The sequence below is a fragment of the Urocampus carinirostris genome, chromosome 12 (genome assembly GCF_059441175.1).
Source record: "Urocampus carinirostris isolate Australia breed hairy pipefish chromosome 12, RoL_Ucar_1.0, whole genome shotgun sequence".
Classification (NCBI taxonomy): Eukaryota; Metazoa; Chordata; class Actinopteri; order Syngnathiformes; family Syngnathidae; genus Urocampus; species Urocampus carinirostris.
In genome coordinates, this window is record NC_142360.1 from 33613733 (window position 1) to 33634573 (window position 20841).

A 20841-nucleotide genomic window follows, 5' to 3' on the forward strand; every position below is an offset into this window, starting at 1 on the left:
TTGTTATTGTTATTATATTCTTATTAGTATGATTAGTATCCAAATAATATTGGAACAGAAGCCCTATACAGCCTTATCAATAGATGGGTCTCAAGCTTGTTATCATTATAACTATTATCATGACTATAATTTTGATTGTTGTTGTTATTGTTTTTATCATTATAATCATCAACTATATGACTATTCTTATTGTTATTATTGAATGTCGTTATTGTTATTCTATTGCTGTCACCATTATATTATGCAAATTCATAACAATCTCGATCTATATTTATAAACAAAAGAATGAAGTGAATAAACATGTTGGTGATGATGGTGAACACTGAGCAAAATCTAAATAAATGGAGATACAATCATATATAACTTTAAACAAGAACTGAAAACAGACATAGCTACACAACTCATAGCTAGGGCAGACAAGTGGGAGTTTGATACTGGAGGAAACTGGCTTAAGCTCCCATGTCTTGTCTTTTTAAAGCACAGATCAGGACATTTAGCCATGGGTGATCCTTCTGCTTGGGGGCAGCCCCCCTCTAGCAGCAGGTTCAAAGTTACTATGTATGATGGACAACACACACACCACAAAACAGTCAGTTGTCACCATGAGCACCAATCAGAATTATTGTTAGTATAATCGATATTCTCATTATATAGTATAGTGGAAAATATATGGAGGTGGCAATAAAGATGATGATGACTGTGAAAATAGTGGTGATGGTGATATTGATGATGATGATGATGATTATGATGAAGTGAATGTGCATCCACCGAACCTATGTAAATATGTTATTTTGTGAAATGTTTGTTATATGTAAATGCACAGGAGATCTAGTTGTAGGACACAATTATTAAGGAAGTTGAAGGGTTGCAATTGAATAAGCATATGCTTCTTCCTATGCCTTTTCGGTCATGTTACGTTACCATTGTTTTTTTGTCATTTTTTTGTTTTATTTTTGTTTGATCATGTTCAAAATAAAGTTTCATTCAAAATACAATATTTCCTTGATTTTCACGTTCTATTGGCCGTTTGCACACACAGGACCTAACCACGTGACGACACCATGACGGACAGCAATAAACTGCAGTAAACCGTCAGATAGGCCAGCAAACATTAGACGACAACAACAAACACTATACAGTTTTCATTTAACTGGATATGATAAAATGCCAAATCGGGTTTGGAACATTTCCAGTGTGCACAGCCCACAGCAATGAATCACCATCGTAAAAAGCCGTGGTTATATTCTTCTGTTTTTCGTTATTGATTTTTATTTTAACTCAAATTCTCATTCAAGTGCTGTCCGCTAGGGTGCTACTTGCTATCTGTTGTGGCTCTCATTTATTCTGCCAGGGAAGGCAATGTAGCGTCATGTGCTAATGGTTAATAACCACCCGTATTAAGAATGGTATGCAGCGTGCTACAGGCTGCACTACACGAAGCAAGCAGTGGTGTTACTCGTCTAAAGGCAAACATTTGTCCCGCTCGCCGTCTTAAAGTTTGTTCTGAGTTTGCCGCGTTTGCAGGGAGAAAACACCTACATTCTCCCTTGGGGAAGGGAAACAATGCGAACTGAGGCATATCTTGCTATGCAAAGATAAGACATTTGCTTTCTCCTCTGATATCTGACACAGCATGCTATTAATATACAGATTAGCGTCCCAGGAGACAGAGTTGGATCCGACGTAGTGTTACTGTTTTTTGGGAAGAAGCGCAGTTTTGTTAACCCTTCAGTCCTTGGATGAGTGATCTATTCTCCCCTTAACAGTCCACGTTTTGGGATTTTACGTTGTTGCCTTTAAATAGGGGCTCATTTTTTCTAGTCCGGTCCAGTATTTTTGCAGGACCAGAGGATAAAATGTGTTGGTGACCTTTCAGTCAATCAAATAATGCTGTTCTCTCTTCATTGAAATGCAGTGCTTTTCTGGGTGTGGTGGCAAAAACATCTCTTCACTTGATATAAGGACAATGCTGTGGGGGCATGGAAAGCTTATCAGCCCAGAATGAAGGAATAATGTCAAACATTAAACTGATGGAACAGTGACAAAGACCGTTTCTTAATTTGATGTGATATCTGTCCTCCCGCAACCACACAGATTAGCTGAGACGTGTAAGAGTGCTGATAAGAAACATCTACAGAAAAATAATCATATGGTAAGAATATACATCCATACAGCCGTTTAAAAATAGATACCGTATTTTCCGCACTATAGGGCGCACCGGGTTATAGGGCGCACCCCCAAAAAAATAGTTTTCGGTCCTATATCTTCCATACATAAGACGCACCGGACTATAAGGCGCTACAATGGGAACGTCGACAAAACAGTCAGATAGTTCAGTCCAACTTATTACCCCCTTAACATTCCCAAAGCTTGCAAAGAAGCAAATTCGTGTCGTAGACACGTGCGAATGCGGTGTCTGTACGATGTCACTCAAATGCATCGTCCCAAATATCATTCGGAATATTAATGTCTTGGGATTCAAGAAATGCCAACCATTCCTTAGTTTCTATTTTTTTTTTCGCTCGCAACTTTACTGTGCATATGACAATAAACACTTGAGTTGAATTGAATTGAATTTAAAAAAAGACCCATCACAGAAACATCGATATCACTCCAAAACAAGATACTGGGAAAATATATAGCCGGAGTAGCTCACCGAAGTCGTTGCGTTCAATAATAATGTGCAACCATGGTCCTCTTATATCCGTGAGTGTAGTAAATCCAGGAGAGTAAAATATTTACAAATACAGTACAGAATAGTAAAATACTGTTTACTCCATGCCGTAGTTCTACCGAACATGCAATTTACATTCATCTTTTTCGGCCAATTGCAGGCTTTGTTTTGTCCATTTAGCCTATGCGAGCCTGTAAATGATAAAAAGGATCCGCCCCCTTTACCTCCGAATAACTTTAGCCAATAGTGATTGATTCAACTGATGATTGACACATCCTTTTCGGCCAATTGCAGGCTTTATTTTGCCCCTTTAGCCTATGCGAGCCTGTAAATGATGAAAAGGATCCGCCCCCTTTACCTCCGAATAACTTTAGCCAATAGTGATCGATTCAACTGATGATTGACACATCCTTTTCGGACAATTGCAGGCTTTGTTTTGCCGCTTTAGCCTATGCCAGCCTGTAAATGATAAAAAGGATCCGCCCCCTTTACCTCCGAATAACTTTAGCCAATAGTGATCGATTCAACTGATGATTGACACATTGGTTAGCCAATGAAACGCCGGTATATAAATCCCAGCATACACCGCGGACTACTTGGCGTTCGGGGGAAAATCTAGTCGACGGCTGCTTCCATTAGTTGGAAGACTTTGCGACTTAATATTGATCGATATATAAGCCGCGCTGTATTATAAGGCGCACGGTCAGCTTGTAAAAAAAAAAAAATACTTTTAGGTGCGCCTTATAGTGCGGAAAATACGGTACATTCTTTTACCCTAATAGTTTTACATGACTAAAAATTCTTTGTATGTTTACATTTTAGATAACTGCCAAACCTCTTTTACAAAAGCTCCACGAAATACACAGACTCGCTGCTATTGTGGCTCATGGCCTAACAGCGAAAACAATCAGACTTATTGCAACCACCAACTGTAAGGAGCTAGACACACATAGATCAGCAGGTCCCCTGACAGAGATACCCCATCTGCACATACAAAAGTAAGATTTATTCTTCCCTTGAAAGGTTGATGAAGAATCCATCATCCATTCTTGAATGTCTGCAAAAGTATTATTCATTTTCTGAAAATCTGCCCTCATCACTTACAAAATTGAGTTTATTTTTGGCCCAGCAAAAAACAGAAGTCAAAAATGTCTGACTGTAAAATGAACAGTTTTTACAAATCTCACTTTCATGGAAATGCATCCAGATATGTGAAAGTCAGGTGGCATCTGAGAAATATATGCATGGCACATTCTTGGCATCGCTTTGTAGCTGAAATCAACCTAAAAATGAAACGTGCTTTACATTTCACACCTAATTTAAATGTAAAATCCCCAGGCCCATACATACAATCCAAATATATCCGTCTTTCATCAGGCATCAGTCAACGGCTATAAATAACGTCCTTTACGCTCTGTCGATGCGTCTGGAGGTGAATTTATACAAGCGCAATGACATTAGTAGCGACCTGTTTCACCTACAAGCTCCCACAATGCAACTGTGCCGTGGCCTTTTGCCTGCCAATAGATGGCATCTGGCTAATGTACAGTCAACCCCACCCATTTTCACAAGTCCCACGTAATCAGGGTTGGGTAGGGTTACTTTAACTTGATTACCGTATTTTCCGCACTATAGGGCGCACCGGGTTATAGAGCGCACCCCCAAAAAATGGTTTTTGGTCCTATATCTTCCATACATAAGGCGCCCCGCATTATAAGGCGCTACAATGGGAACGTCGACAAAACAGTCAGATAGTTCAGTCCAACTTATTACCCCCTTAACATTCCCAAAGCTTGCAAAGAAGTAAATACGTGTCGTAGACACGTGCGGATGCGGTGTCCGTACGATGTCACTCAAATGCATCGTTCCAAATATCATTCGGAAGTTTAAAGTCTTGGGATTCAAGAAATGCCAACCATTCCTTAGTTTCTATTTTCTTTTTTGCTCGCAACTTTACTGTGCATATGACAATAAACACTTTAATTTAAAAAAAGACCCATCACAGAAACATCGATATCACTCTGAAACAAAATACTGGGAAAATATATAGCCGGAGTAGCTGAAATGAAAAATGAAATGATCTGCATTTATATAGCGCTTTTCAAGTCAATGACTTCCCAAAGCGCTTTACAATGTGCTCCACATTTCCCAATAGCGGCCTTGCAGCCATGTAAGGCGCTAACCTGCTTATTGGGGGTATTAGGGGTTCAGTGTCTTACCCAAGGACACTTCGACATGTAACACGGACGAGGCGGGATTCGAACTGGGATCCCTTGAACCCAAGACGAGCGCTCTACTTCCTGAGCTACTGCCAATAGTGATCGATTCAACTGATGATTGACACATCTTTTTCGGCCAATTGCAGGCTTTGTTTTGCCCTTTTAGCCTATGCGAGCCTGTAAATGATAAAAAGGATCCGCCCCCTTTACCTACGAATAACTTTAGCCAATAGTGATCGATTCAACTGATGATTGACACATCTTTTCCGGCCAATTGCAGGGTTTGTTTTGCCCCTTTAGCCTATGCGAGCCTGTAAATGATAAAAAGGATCCACCCCTATTACCTCCGAATAACTTTAGCCAATAGTGATCGATTCAAATGATGATTGACACATTGGTTAGCCAATGAAACGCCGGTATATAAATCCCAGCATACACCGCGGACTACTTCGCGTTCAGGGGAAAATCTAGTCGGCGGCTGCTTTGCGACTTAATATCGATCCACATATAAGGCGCACTTTATTATAAGGCGCATGGTCAGCTTTTGAAAAAAAAAATCAGACTTTTAGGTGCGCCTTATAGTGCAGAAAATACGGTACTTTCAATTACTTTTACCCAACCCTGCCCGTAATACATTTTCTATCTATCTATCGATCTACCATGGTCATATCCCTCAAAAGGGGTGACCGACAGCAAGACAAACACATACAATAACAAAGAAAATAAAAGGGAAAAAAAATAGCAAAAAATATATATATAGGAATACATTTTGCTTTATGAAAAAGGTGCAACTTTTTTTTCAACCAGAGGAAGAAAATTCGTCTGACATTTTGCTGTTTCTTAGCAATCACCAAGAAAATAGTTGAATAAAATTGATGTTTTTCTTGAGAAAACCAAAGAGAAATCTATCGACAGCAAGAAATGAAGATTCAATATCAGTCTATTATCAATTAAAATATATTTTATTCAATCAAAGCACATAGATGACTCCAAAAGACAGAGAGGAACCCCCCCCCAAAAGAAAGAATAATAAAACTCAAGGATTCCTCGGACTGAAACGGCGGGATAAAGACCTCACTTGACCTCTTTAACTGAGCATATGCGGTGATGGGGGGGACGCGGAGCCTGGCCGACAGTGGCAGACTATATTCTCAATATCGTGAATGAATAATTCAGGGTTGGCTCTTTCCCATAAATGTTGTCCTCATTCATTTTTAAGCTGCTCGGTTACGCACACCCGCTTCCCTCCAGCCCACCAGAGGAATCCCATGAAGTAAAAAAACAGTTGCCGGTCGGGAGAATATTTTGAATACTGGATTTAATGAAGGGGCAGCACGGCGGCGCGTGTGCAGCACAGTTCTGAGGTCTTGGGTTCAAATCCAGCTACCAACTTCCTGTACGGAGTTTGCATGTTCTCCCCGTGCTTGCGTGGGTTTCCTCCGGGCACTCCGGTTTCCTCCCACATTCTAAAAACATGCATATCAGGTTAATTGGCCGGTCCAAATTGTCCCTAGGTGTGAATGAGCGAGCGAATTGTCTGTCCCTGTGTGCACTGCGACTGTCTGGCAACCAGTTCAGAATGTCCCCTGCCCACTGCCCGAAGATGGCTGGGATGGGCTCCAGCACCCCCGCGACCCTACTGAGGATAAGCTGGATGGATGGATGGATTTAATGAAGATATAGATTCTATTTGAACATGCATTTCTCCTTACTTGATCACAGAAAATTAATTACGATCAAAGAAAGGCTACCAGGACAAAACCAACAACAAACACTATAATTGTTGATAAGTAAATCATACAATGTTCATTGGGATTTGTTTTCATTGTGCTTGCTTACATTGAATAATTAATTTCTGTTTTTACTATTGGACACCTGCAAAGGAGATTGCATAGGATGCCAGGGTGCGTTATTTTGACTATTATGCACTGTTTACATTGTCGTCTATATTGGCTAATCATGTTGCTGTTCCTTGGTGTCTACACCGTGTAGGACTGATCTGCTTTTGTAACATAAGACATTTAATGAAAAGAAAGGGCTCAGGGGAGAACATTTAAAACCGGTTAGACTTTTTGCATCATAAAGGGTTTTGTGCAGTCGTTTCCTGTTATCATTGTAAGCTCAAAATGTATTGAGGTCTTCCATCGTTATTTTGAGCATTTAATAAACTAATGTTCTTCAACTGGTGGGTCGGGACCTAAGAGTGGGTAGCGGACCCATTTCCAGTGGATCGCAGGCATTAGTCCGGTTGCATTTGTCCAGGCAAATAATGCTAATGATGACAATGAGTTTGTTTATACATGTTTGAATCAATTTAGCAGTAAACCGTATTAAACAGGGGGCAAGGCCAGAAAACAGTAGACAAAAACACCAAAACTATATATCTTATCTTAATCAAAACGGATACGATAAAATGCCAAAACGGGTTTAGAACCTTGCTGGTTCGCACAACCCACTGCACAGCAAAAAAATCACCATAAATGCCCAACGCCATGTATTAGGAAACAGGCTGTCCAGTCGTCTCCTGTTTTCATTGCAAGCTCAAACATCATTCATGTATTCCATCCTTATTTTGGGAGTCTACTAAACGAGCATTTTTCGGATGGTGGGTTTGGACCTAAAAGTGGGTAACGGATCCATTTCCAGTGGGTTGGAGGCATTTGTTTTGGCAAAAAAAAATGATAATAACAGAGGGTTATCTAAAATCTTTAACTGTAGATGGTGAGTTTGTTTATACATGTTGAGCGTAAGACAAATACAGAGGAGAATATATGAGATATGGATGTCATTATCTTGAAAACAAAGCCATAGAAATGAAACGTTCCGGATTTCATAAAAAATGCAGCTAATTGAGCATTAGAAGGAACATTATTACCGTATTTTTCGCACTATAAGGCGCACCTAAAAGCCTTTATTTTTTTCAAAAGCTGACCATGCGCCTTATAATACAGTGAGCCTTATTTATGGATCAATATTAAGTGGCAAAGTCTTGCAACCATGGCAAGCAGCCGCCGACTGGATTTTCCCCCAAAGGCGAAGTAGTCCGCGGTGTATGCTGGGATTTATATACCGGCGTTTCATTTCCTAACCAATGAGTCAATCATCATTTGAATCAGTCACTATTGGCTAAAGTTATTCGGAGGTAAAGGGGGCGGATCCTTTTTATCATTTACAGGCTCGCATAGGCTAAAGGGGCCAAACAAAGCCTGCAATTGGCCGAAAAAGATGAATGCGAATCACACGTTGGGTTGCACTACGGTATAGAGAATTTTTTTTGTACTATTCTGTATTCCTAAATATTTTACTCTCCTGGATTTACTACACTCACGGTTGTAAGAAGACCATGGTTACGTATCATTATTGAACGTGATGGCTGCAAGAGAACTTAGGTGAGCTTTGCGGCTTTATATTTTCCCGGTATCTTGTTTTAGAACGATCTTGATGTTTCTGTGATGAGTCTATTTTTAAACTAAATTCAATTCAAAGTGTTTATCGTCATATGCACAGTAAAGAACCCCAATTCTTACTTTGCTGTCCACACAGTTGCCAGCAAAAAATAAAATGGAAACTAAGAAATGTTTGGCATTTCTTAAATCCCAAGACTTTAACCTTCTGAATGATATGAGGAACGATGCATTTGAGTGATTGGTGACACCGTTTCTGTACATGTCTGAGGCACGTATTTGCTTCTTTGCAAGCTTTCGGAATGTTAAGGGGGTAATAAGCTTGACTGAACCAGCTGACTTGTCGACGTTCCCATTGTAGCGCCTTATAATCCGGTGCGCCTTATGTATGGAAAATATAGGACCAAAAACTATTTTTTGGGGGTGCGCCCTACAACCCGGTGCGTCTTATAGTGCGGAAAATACGGTACTTAAAGTCAGTTTTGTTTTGCTGGTCATTTTATGTTTTCGTAAAGTGAATACTATCTCTGGTTTAAACTGCAAAATCCTCTTCACCAATACATTTGAGAAGTGGATTTTTTTTTACTTGCTTCACGGCTTGAAATTTGGGTCAGAAGGTGCGTCCTGAAGGTAGACCCGTTGAGAACCACTGTGCTAAACTATACACGTATCAATTGTGCTCAGGAACGTCTTTTGAGTTTTACGATCTTACTGTCCACACTTCAAGTTCATTGCTAGCCACAAAAATAGCTGATACTAGAATATTCTCTTTTAAATGGTCTGTTCATACCACATAAAACAGCCTAGTTGAAATTACACAAATATCGCTTTGATAACCACGACAACCAGCACTCAAACTGAAGCATTGTGGGAATTGTGTTTTGCTGAGAATAGTCAGGCTTTCCAAGTTTGTGGCTATATTTAGCGGGTGAATTACAGAAGACATGCAGAGACTCTAAAACTCCCTCCAGAACGAGAGACCTGTTAGAGCGTTCTGCTGAATAACCCACCTTAGCGTCAGCACACCTAGCATCCATGTCAGAGTTCCTCAAAGGCGGACAAACGTGCACCTGCAGGGGAAGGAGAAAATGGGAAAGTGAGAAGGGAGGGAGGGGGCACGGTATTAAGAAAAAGCACTTGTCAGGTAGCCCATTAGTGCAACATTACAATGGCAATTCGAGTGTGTGTGTGCATGTGATTCTCCTTTTGTGCTTCTCAACGCCAGCGGGGAGATGAGATCATTACCTGTGACTGTGAGGCTAATGTAGCACAAAGCCGGCAAAAACACACACACGTGCACGTCCATGCACACGTTTACATCCGTGGAGAGCAAATTAGGCTAACGTGAGTGCACTTCGGGAAGAAACACGGGGCGAGAATGGCGGGACATCAAATTGGACACGGGGCAAGAATGAATCTTAAGTTTTCTGCTGTCATAGAATTGACATGAAATGACTCTGCAATACGTTGGAGTAACTTAGTTGATATTTCACACTTGTTAAGTCTCCCAATTTGGACGGGAGACTACCCCTTTGGCTACGATTCTCCCGCCTACCGATCTGAGAGCAACATCTACCGATTTCTAAATATTTCTTTTTTCTTTGGGTCGCCGAAATTTTTTTGTGAACAAAGTTTTGCCGATTAAAATGTAGCCGAATTATCCATAGTCTTTATCATCGTCTTTTTTGCCGTTCTGCACCGGAAAAAGCGTTGATCGAGAGTCATCTCATCTCATCTCATCTCATTAGCTGCACCGCTTATCCTCAGTAGGGTCGCGGGGGTGCTGGAGCCCATCCCAGCAATCATCGGGCAGTGGGCAGAGGACACCCTGAACCGGTTGCCGGCCAATCGCAGGGCACACAGGGACAGACAACTCGCTCGCTCATTCACACCTAGGGACAATTTGGACCGGCCAAGCATTTTATATTCCTGAAAATACAGTAACTTCTGTTGGAAATTTAGTCGTACTGGTCTTTAAAAACGGTATTTCTCATCTCAAGTTAAGTCACATTTATTTATATAGCCTTTAATCACAAAAATGTCTCAAAAGACTGCACGGGATTACAATTACACGATTGCACAATTACCTGATCTTAAACCATCTCATCTCATTAGCTGCACCGCTTATCCTCAGTAGGGTCACGGGGGTGCTGGAGCCCATCCCAGCAATCATCGGGCAGTGGGCAGGGGACACCCTGAAATGGTTGCCAGCCAATCGCAGGGCACACAGGGACAGCTCGCTCATTCACACCTAGGGACAATTTGGACAGGCCAATCCAACTGAAAATGCATGTCTTTGGAATGTGGGAGGAAACCGGAGTGCCCGGAGGAAACCCACGCAAGCACGGGGAGAACATACAAACTCCACACAAGTCTGGTAGCTGGATTTGAACCCACACAGAAAGTTCCCAAGAACTGTGCCGCACACACGCTAATCACTGCGCCGCCGTGCTGCCCTGATCGAGACTCGGCAATCATAATCTCGAACTCCACGTGATCTCATTCCTTCGAGAGCAGCAGACGAATATGAGTGCTACATATGACTATGTTAAAGAACACCAGAAAATTTGGAATAATTAAACATTGTAATAATCACATGTAAACATAAAATAACAATAAAGTAGATTGAAAAACGAAATTTATTGTTCTGAAACTTAACATGTATGATAGTTTCCAATGAGTTGTTTAAATGACAGAGACTAATCTGTTTACTCTGAATTTCACACTTCTGCATAATTGCAATTTAAAGGATGATTGTGCTTTGACATCGGATCTTAAAAGATTAACTCACACACACATTAGGTGTTAGCATATAGCTGACAGGCTTGCTTTAAAATCCCATTGATCATTTTGCTGAAGAAGATTTCAACTTACAATTATGTCAGTGCTAACGCATTCAGCTAGAGCGCTGTGCATTCTCCCACTTGGGGTGTGTCTCTATCAGTTTAGCAAATCGAAAAACTGATATTTTTGCCCATTCCTCCTTGCAAAACAGCTCGAGCTCAGTGAGGTTAGATGGAACGCGTTTGTGAACAGCAGTTTTCAGGTCTTTTCACAGATTCTCAATTGAATTGAGGTCTGGACTTTGACTTGGCCATTCTAACACCTTGATATGATTTGGGTGAGCCATTCCATTGTAGCTTTTGATTTATGTTTTGGATCATTGTCTTGTTGGAAGACAAATCTCCGTCCCAATCTCAGGTCTTTTTCTAACTCCATCAAGTTTTCTTCCAGAATGGTCCTGAATTGAATATATACAATCTGCTCCCCTTATATACATACACTTAAGAGATGCGCAATTCCCATTTTATAACAGAGCCATATGTATTCATGAAAAGATTCCCAACACCTGGTAAATAAAATGCACCGGGTTTTAAGGCACAGCTTCAAACTTTTGGTGAATTTGGGGTGTTTAAGTGCACTTTATAGTCCGGAATGTACAGTACATAAGGCTTATTATTACAAAATAAATATCTAAATACTTTGGAATATCATCCATGTAAGAAAATGCTCTGCACTCACATTTATTTCATGTTGCTCACTTTCTGTATTTTTCAGTAAATGTTGTTCAGGTGGCGGAACCCTTATTCTGTCCCCTTTATGACGTTTTTTTAAATATAATTGTTATTTATTTTTAATTTTGGTTCTCTACATGTATAGCGTGGATGTATCACTTTGGTCTTGGTGTCTTAAATGTTAAAAAAAAGTCCACAGCATGATAAAGGGGACTGACTGTTGAATACCATTTTTATGAGAACACTGCCAGTAATTAGCAGCGAAATGTGGATTCACCGCAAGGGGACACACTTGGATATGTTTAAAGCATAAACCCATGTTATAAATGTATTTACCGTATTTTCCACACTATAAGGCGCACCGGGTTATAGGGCGCACCCCGAAAAAATAGTTTTTTGTCCTACATTTGACATACATAAGACACACCGGATTATAAGGCGCTACAATGGGAACGTCGACAAAACAATCATATAGTTCTGTCAAACTTATTACCCCCTTAACATTCCCAAAGCTTGCAAAGAAGCAAATACGTGTCTTAGACACGTGCGGATGCGGTGTCCGTACGATGTCACTCAAATGCATCGTTCCGAATATCATACGGAAGGTTTAAGTCTTGGGATTCAAGAAATGCCAACCATTCCTTAGTTTCTGTTTTCTTTTTCGCTCGCAACTTTACTGTGCATATGACAATAAACACTTGGAATTGAGTTTAATTTAAAAATAGACACTCCATTCCATCCATTATCTGCACCGCTTATCACAGAAACATCGAGTTCAGTCTGAAACAAGATACAGGGAAAATATATAGCCGGAGTAGCTCACCGAAGTCCTTGTGTTCAATAATAATATGCAACCATGGTCCTCTTATATCCGTGAGTGTAGTAAATCCAGGAGAGTAAAATATTTACAAATACAGTACAGAATAGTAAAATACTGTTTTCTCTATGCCGTCAACCCAACTTGCTATTCACATTCATCTTTTTCGGCCAATTGCAGGCTTTGTTTTGCCCCTTTAGCCTATGCCAGCCTGTAAATGATGAAAAGGATCCGCCCCCTTTACCTCCGAATAATTTTAGCCAATAGTGATCGATTCAACTGATGAGTGACATATCTTTTTCAGCCAATTGCAGGCTTTGTTTTGCGCCTTTAGCCTATGCGAGCCTGTAAATGATAAAAAGGATTCGCCCCCTTTACCTCCGAATAACTTTAGCCAATCGTGATCGATTCAAATGATGATTGACACATTGGTTAGCCAATGAAACGCCGGTAAATAAATCCCAGCATACACAGCGGACTACTTTGCGTTCGGGGGAAAATCTAGTGGGCGGCGACTTAATATTGATCCATATATAAGGCGCACTGTATTATAAAGCGCATGGTCAGCTTTTGAAAAAAATAAAGGCTTTTAGGTGCGCCTTATAGTGCGGAAAATACGGTACTCAGTTCCTTGTAAAAAAAAAAGAAAAAAAAAAGCAGGAGTTGCTGAAGTTCTTCAAAGCGGAACTGGAAGTGCATTCAAAAGGTTGTGAAAAGTTCAAACATGTTCACCTGTTAAGTGCCTATTCGGCTCACACAGGTATTTTATCAAGAATTCTTTAATGCTAACTACTGGCAGTGTATGATAATTAACAATTGACACGCCTCAACAAGGTCCAATTATGCAGACTAAAAACACAGAGGACTGATATTGTGTAATTTAGTCCTTTTCCCTCAGTCGGGTAGTAAAACGTAAAGACTTTGCAGACAATAAGAGGTGGCGAAATAAATGAGTTGCAATTTTCCTATATAGGGAAATGCAGTAGGGCTCCATTTGCAGCCATGCCCTGCAAATTGTCTTTTTCGTTCCGTTTTTGTTTCCACTTTCAATTACTTAAGCATTACTGCCGAGGCGAAACAGAATTAACCAAGTCATTTACGAAAACCCACCACGTCTTTTTATTTTTGCTGGTTCGCCCTTTTCGGCAACCCCCCCAGCGCGCACCCACGCACCAGGCGGGCCGCTTTCATAATCGTGTTGCAATCATGTGCGTGCGAAGTGCATGTAAAGGAATATTGAATATTAAGTGCACATTAATTCCTAGCTAAGAAGACTATAAAATGAATTAATCATTGCCAGCAAGGTTGCCAGAAATCGTATCCGTTTTTCTCATCTGCGTTGCAAAAAAATGGCAACAACAAGTGATTGATTTTTAAGACATAATTGAAGTTTCAGAGCAAATTTTTCAAGCTTAGGTTAAGGTTTCAATTGGGGTCGCAAGCTTGGTTTGACATTTCAAAGGGGGGAAACTAGTCCAACATTTCAAGTCAGGGTTTTTAAATGGCATATTTAAAGAATATGAGCAGGGCTGGGTAGGGTTACTTTAACTTGATTACTTTCAATTACTTTTGGATTACTCCAATACCAAATATGCTAATAAAAGACAAAAAAAACTAAATATGAATACAATGATGACTCACAACACGTGGTAAGCTTTCTCTCCTGGCTTTGATCTCTTTGATCTCCGTTAAAACTAACATAAAATGCGACAGAAACAAAATGAAAATAAATCCAAACCGCTTGCCAACATCATTTTTGCTGTTCCATGTATTCCGTTACTCCCCAAGCTTGCAAAAAAACTAGTCATTTTATTCATATTTAGTTGCTTTTGTCTTTTATTAGCATTTTTGTTATTGGAGTAATCCAAAAGTAGTTGAAAGTAATCAAGTTAAAGTAACCCTACCCAACCCTGAATATGAGTTCGGTGAAAGTTTTTTTCTAATTCAAGAGAGTGTTTCGAGATTAGGCATTCATTTTCAAAGAGGGGGTATCATGCGTTTGAAAGGTTTTGAGTCTTGTCTTCTGAGTTAAAGTATCAAACTAACACTGGAGTTGTGAATTTGAATTGCAAGCTAGGTTAAGGTTTAAAACAGATTCCAAAACTTGGATTAACCATTGAAGATGTGTTTCAAGAATTGGTTGTGTTTGAAAGAGGGTTTTAAGGCATAATGAGCATTTTAAACCAGAAACAAAAAAATATGGCGTTCAAAATGACAATTTGATTCAACAAATGTGGTTATTTTATATCGTTTTCATATGGGTTGACATTTCAAAACAGGGATAATTATTTTAGTAAAGTAGGGTTAAATGCGAACCAAATGTTTGGGTATTACATCTGGTTCGTTAACTCAAAGTGGGATAAAGCAATAGTGTTTTAAAGACAGGGTTAACGCTTTAAGCTAGATTTTGAGTTGCAATCTAAGTCTTCTAGCATACATTACTGTTTCATATTAGTGTTGCAAGAATGTTTTTCTCCAGAAAATGTCACAGGTCAACTTTGAAATATAACTCCTGGGATTAAGAAATAGATCTCAAGATTAATTCTAGGATGATTTTGATTATAAGTCAAGTCAAGTCATTTTTTTTGTTTAGCCCTTAATCACAAAGAGTCTCAAAGGGCTGCACAGGTTATTACACAGACTATTTTTTCCAGACTATTATTACATCATCCCCTGATCTGGAACCAACATGAGGGCAAGGAAAAACTCAAAAACCCCAACATGAGGAAAATGAAGAGACTTTGAGAAGGGACCTCACATGTGGCATCCCCCTTTCAGGATTACCAGACAGCAAAAGATGCAATCACAAATAATACAGAGATATTGTCCACGAAAAGTATAAGTTATTCATATAAAACCTGGCATAAAACCTGGCCAGCCGTTGATGCATCATTGACATAGCTACTGTAGCAAAAGCTCTCTACTTGCCACACAAACTATATGTGCTTTTGTGCGACACACTGTATTAAGACTTTCACGTACAGGCTATATGGATGGATGGAAGAACGGATGGATAGATGGATGGATGGATGGATGGATGGATGGATGGATGGATGGATGATGGATGGATGGATGGATTGATGGGGGGTTGGTTGGGCATATGACTAGTTTAGTCTTTAGAGCCTGGATGAGTGTTTCAAACAACTGATAGCGGCAGTAGCTCAGGAGGTTGAGCGCTCGTCTTGGGATCAAGGGATCCCAGTTCGAATCCCGCCTCGTCTGTGTACATGTCGAAGTGTCCTTGGGTAAGACACTGAACCCCTAATACCGCCTTAGCGTCTTACATGGTTGCAATACAAGGCCGCTATTGGGAAATGTGGAGCACATGGTAAAGCGCTTTGGGAAGTCATTGACTTGAAAAGCGCTATATAAAAAATGCAGATCATTTCATAGGATAAAGAACTGCTTTAAGTCAGAATCAGAGGCTGAAATCTAGGTGAAAGTTGGAAAGTAAGGCTTTAGCAATAGATTATAGATTCAAAGACAATGGGAGTGTAACTCTTGCGCCAGTTTTCAGAGAAGTGATTGCGATCTGATCATTGTCTCATTACGTTTGTGAAGCATGGCTCTACCTCTTCAACCTGCTGGCCACCCGCTTGCTCCTAATAACCAATGATGAGTCCTATACACTTGAGCACCCTCTCACCAGAAACCCACTGAGACATAACACACATACCCAGAGATGCGCTTACACAACGACTGCCATCTGCAATGCAAGTAAGAGCTGCTTCTACTGCACAGCAAAAGCAGAAGAGCAAGCAATTGACTGGGTTCTAACAGTAATACCAGTAGTGCAGGATTCAAACAAACCAGTTGGTGGATCAGGATACGGTTTCAAACTTGAGCTAAGGATGCAAACAAACATTTCAAATAAGGCTTTCCGACAGGAATTTTGAATTATACGTTTTAATCAAAATTTCACCTCATTGTACTTCAAAATTCTGACTTATAGTCGCAAAATGGAAGGGTGTAGGTTCTGAAAAGGGCTTCTAGTGAAGACAGTTAAGTAGAGTTTTAAGTCAGGGTTAGATTGATTTAAAAGGGTTCCAATCCAAGGGCAGAGGTTTAAACTTGGGCTGCACAGTTTTGAAAGAAAAAAAAAGAATTTATCTATATATATATATATATATATCTCAGTTCGAACAAATTGGTGTTCGACCAAAAATTTCGAGAAATTCTTGCTTCGCTGTTCGGTCAAAAATTCGGAGTTCGAACGCCGGTAATGCGTGAGTGCGTACGCTAGAGTGCGATGCTGAGCGGCGTACGAGTGTAGTTTGTGTAGATCGCCCCCACCCCTCGTGACAAACTGTTATCACGTGCGCACTTGCCTCTTTTTGCTTTCGCTTTTAATATCGGTGAACGGAGTGTTTTAGCCCCTAACAATGCCTCCGAAGAAGGTCGGTGCAAGCAGGACAGGTGTAAAAAGAAAAGTTGTTCGTACAACTATTTCCTTTAAGAAATAAATAATAGCTAAATATGAAAGAGGTGTGCGAGTTTCCGATCGTGCTAGGGAATACAGCATGCGCCTTCTGCTGACCACCACAAAGGTAAGAAATCCTATTCATAATTCTTTTCTTTATCTTTTTTTTTTTTACACGTTCCTGTTAGCGTAATCTTTCGTACGGATGATTACGATAACGCGAACGTACGATTAGCCTGGGTTAGCTCTATGATTACGTTGAACATTCAGGTAAATATTCAGGGTGTTGGAACTGAGCCCAAAATTCAGGGTGTTGGAACGGAGCCCCCTTTCCAATGAAGCGCTAGCCACTTGTGGTGCCAAATGACTTGTAAACGACCTGGTTTTTTTATTTTTACACGTTCATGTTAGCGTAATCTTTCGTACGGAAGATTACGATAACGCGAATGTGTGATTAGCCAGGGTTAGCTTCATGTTTACGTTAAAACATTCATGGTAAACATTCAGGGTGTTGGAATGGATTAAAACGATTTACATTATTTTTAATGGGAAAAATGATTTCGGTGATTGAACAAATCGGTTCTCGAACAGGCTTCTGGAACGGATTATGGTCGAGAACCTAGGTTCCACTGTATATATATATATATATATATATATATATATATATATATATATATTAATAGCCTTGAATGGTATTTTATTTAACTTTAAATGTTCTTATTTTTCCTATAAATCTCCCAACAGTAGAAAAAACTTTAAAAAACGTTCACATTTTCAAGTAAGATGTATAAAAAGTACAAAAATGGTTCTTAAGAGGAAAACAACAAAAAGGCTAATAATATTGACATGCTTTCACCCAAAAAAAAAAACCAGTGCCCTCTTCTGGGGAGTTTTTTTATGGTTTCTCTCTGCTCACACAAGGCTCAAACCTCAGTCTCTTGTGATTACACAATCATATTACGTCATATCAAATATTGATTAGATATTGGTTAATCGTGCAGCCCTAGTTTAAGCATTTCAAAATGGGGCATTAAATCAGGATGAGGTTGTCTTTCCAGTCAGGGATTTCAGAGTAGGTATTTTTATAAACTCAATTTAAGGTTTCAAGTAGCTCTCTGTTGGGCTTCAAGTTACAGGTTGAAGGTTAGAATACAGTCTTATCTGATAGCCGCCAACAATGGCACACTACATTTTGCGAAACTGCACATCTTTCAGCCTTGCAGTAAGTGAAGGCCGCCCTGGCAGCCCAGCCAAATGGAGCTCCATTTTCCCCTTTCCAAAAAAGGATGAGCTGCAGAACCAGGATACACACAAAGACAGCTACGTTTGCAGGTATGACTGAGAGGGGAAATCATCAAGCCGAGCTGGACGCAGTGGAATGGGGAGGGGAAGAAACATGAGGACGCCACCGGCATACTGATACAGCAACCTGCCAGACCGGCATGCGCCTTGTTGTCTTTGCTAGTTCTGTTAGTACAGAAGTGACCTCGTGCAAATATAGGATCTAGGTACAAATGTCTCACATTCTTCTTCAAACATAAAATCTCAATAGATTTGGACTAGAAAAGCAGATGCTGGGAAAACCACTACTATTTCAGAATTTGGGTTTTTATTCATCAAGTTTCACATGAGTCAAGGTTTCAAATTGCAGATTCAAAAAAAGACGCAGGTCGGTACGCAAGTCAGTACTGTGGTTAGGAACGTTTGAAGCCTGGATAAAGGATTAAAACTACCGTTTTGGATTAGGCCATCAAGATGGGGGTTATGGTTTAAAAATATGGTTCCAAGTATTGGAAACAAAGTAAGATTTCATGATAGAATTTGTGTGTAAAAGCAGAATTAAGGTCTGGACCAATGTTCCCTCTAATTTTCCACGGGTCTGAGCGTTCACACAAAGTCGGTGAGCAACGCTTGAAACAACAGTGGGCAACAGCAATCCCAAGTGTGGCAACTAAGTCATTATCAAACATGTCCAAAACTTGACATCAAGTTACATTTTGCTGAGTTTCCGGCAATTTCTCCTTTGAATGAATTGACTCGTGTACTATTCCAAAGATTGTACGGCCTACAAACGTCGTTTGTTCTTACAATTCTTTCACAAGATATCCATTTCTTTTTTTTCCTGATATATTTTGTTGCATAATATTAACATTTTTCGGGGCTTATTTAGTCGGTTGCAAGATACAGAACTGTACTTAGTCACATTTTTACTGGAAGTACAATGTTGGCAACAAGATTCACTTGATACAATTGGAAATTATTTGAATGCAACACAAACTTTTTCTTCTTTTTCTCTGTGTTTTTTTTCTACTTTTTTTAAAAATTCCTTTAAAAAAAGTCTCATTGTGTTTATTTTTTCCGAGCTGTTACTTTTTTCTTTTTGTTCTCCATTTACTTTTTTCCTACGTTTCTTTCTTTTTTTTTTTTCTGGCTTTTTCAAAATGTTTGGTTTTTTTTTCTCTTCCTTTTTTTTTTTTTTTTCTCAGCTTTTTATTAATTTTTCATTTTGGTATTTTTTTTCTTTTTTCTTCTATTCCCCCCTTCTTTTAAGTCATTTTGTGCAGAGTTTTACATAATATTTGGTCATGTTGGGATTAAAGAAGTAAAAACAACCTGAAGAGCAGTTTAGGACCCGAAAGAGCCGGTTCCTTTTAGTGAGCCGGCCCGAAGAAGCCGGTTCTCGACAAACTCTACTAACTTTACTTTTCAACTTCATTCGACATTGCCTTCAAAATACAGCATTTAGGACACAACGTCAGGGGAACCCGTGTATTTTTACCTTTATGCACTGTAACTTTGACTTAAGTCGCTTCTTAATTACTAATTTTGAGCCCTCATTTTTGTGCGCTGGCTAGATTTTCTTGTGCGCTGAGAATGTGCGAGCTGTGCGCAATTGTGCGAGCTGTGCGCAATTGCGCACGCGCGCAGCTTAGAGGGAACACGGGTCTAAACTTATGTTTTCAAATGCTGAAGACTTTTAAAAATACTCTTACACTCAAGCTATGAGTATAAATTTAAATGCAAGCTTTAGTGCTGTCACTATTCCCGCAACCCACTGAAAACAGCTTCCCTGACCACTTTTGGCTCGCGACCTACCAGAGTGATACTTTTCACTGCTGTATAATGTCTTCAAACAAGCGTTATGGTTTTATATAAGATTATTCAACCCAGAGTTTTAGGGTTTCACATGAGGAAAACGGGGTTTTAGGTATGTAATCCTGTTTCAATTCAATCAATCAAGTTCCAATTGCATCTCAGAAGGAGCATTTGCCATTTCCTAACGCTTCCCTTCCTATGTCGCTGACAAGCTTAAGTCTGAAAAATCTCAACTTTCCATACCCAGTGAGGCATATCTCAGGAGATATCCAGGCAAATGTTTTAATGCAGCATCCTACACAAACGTCCATAGCAAGTCTGTGATCAGACCTCTCCTGGGTCTGCGCGCTGAAAAACAGTGTCTGAAAAGCGCATCTGCACCGCAGGGATGGCGGCCGAACCGAGCCTGTCCACCGCCATTTCCCCGCTCTTTAATCTCTCCGGGCCCACTGCGGTGCAGGCGGCCCGGCACATTCCATTAATGTAAAGTGGGGCTTGAAGGCGGGTAATTTATTGGCTCTGCAGACTCGCCCACGCTAGCAAATACTCCCCATGACACCTTCAGCTTCCTCCTCTGACTATGACTTGTCGACAGTCAGTTATGCACATGTAGACCAATTCATATGCGCAGCAATGGGAAACTTTGAGTCTTGTCTATACCTGAAGGAGAGTCAAATACATTTTTGCTCATGGTTA

General features: G+C 40.0%; 1 protein-coding gene across 1 annotated transcript in view; it reads right to left on the reverse strand.

Moving 5' to 3' along the window:
- dab1a (DAB adaptor protein 1a) overlaps positions 1-20841 on the reverse strand; it is a 411680-nt gene that overhangs the window by 188876 nt on the left and 201963 nt on the right. The window contains exon 3 of the mRNA XM_088350331.1: positions 9308-9367. The gene's annotated coding sequence lies outside the window, so the exon portion shown is untranslated. The remainder of the gene's footprint in view (positions 1-9307; positions 9368-20841) is intronic.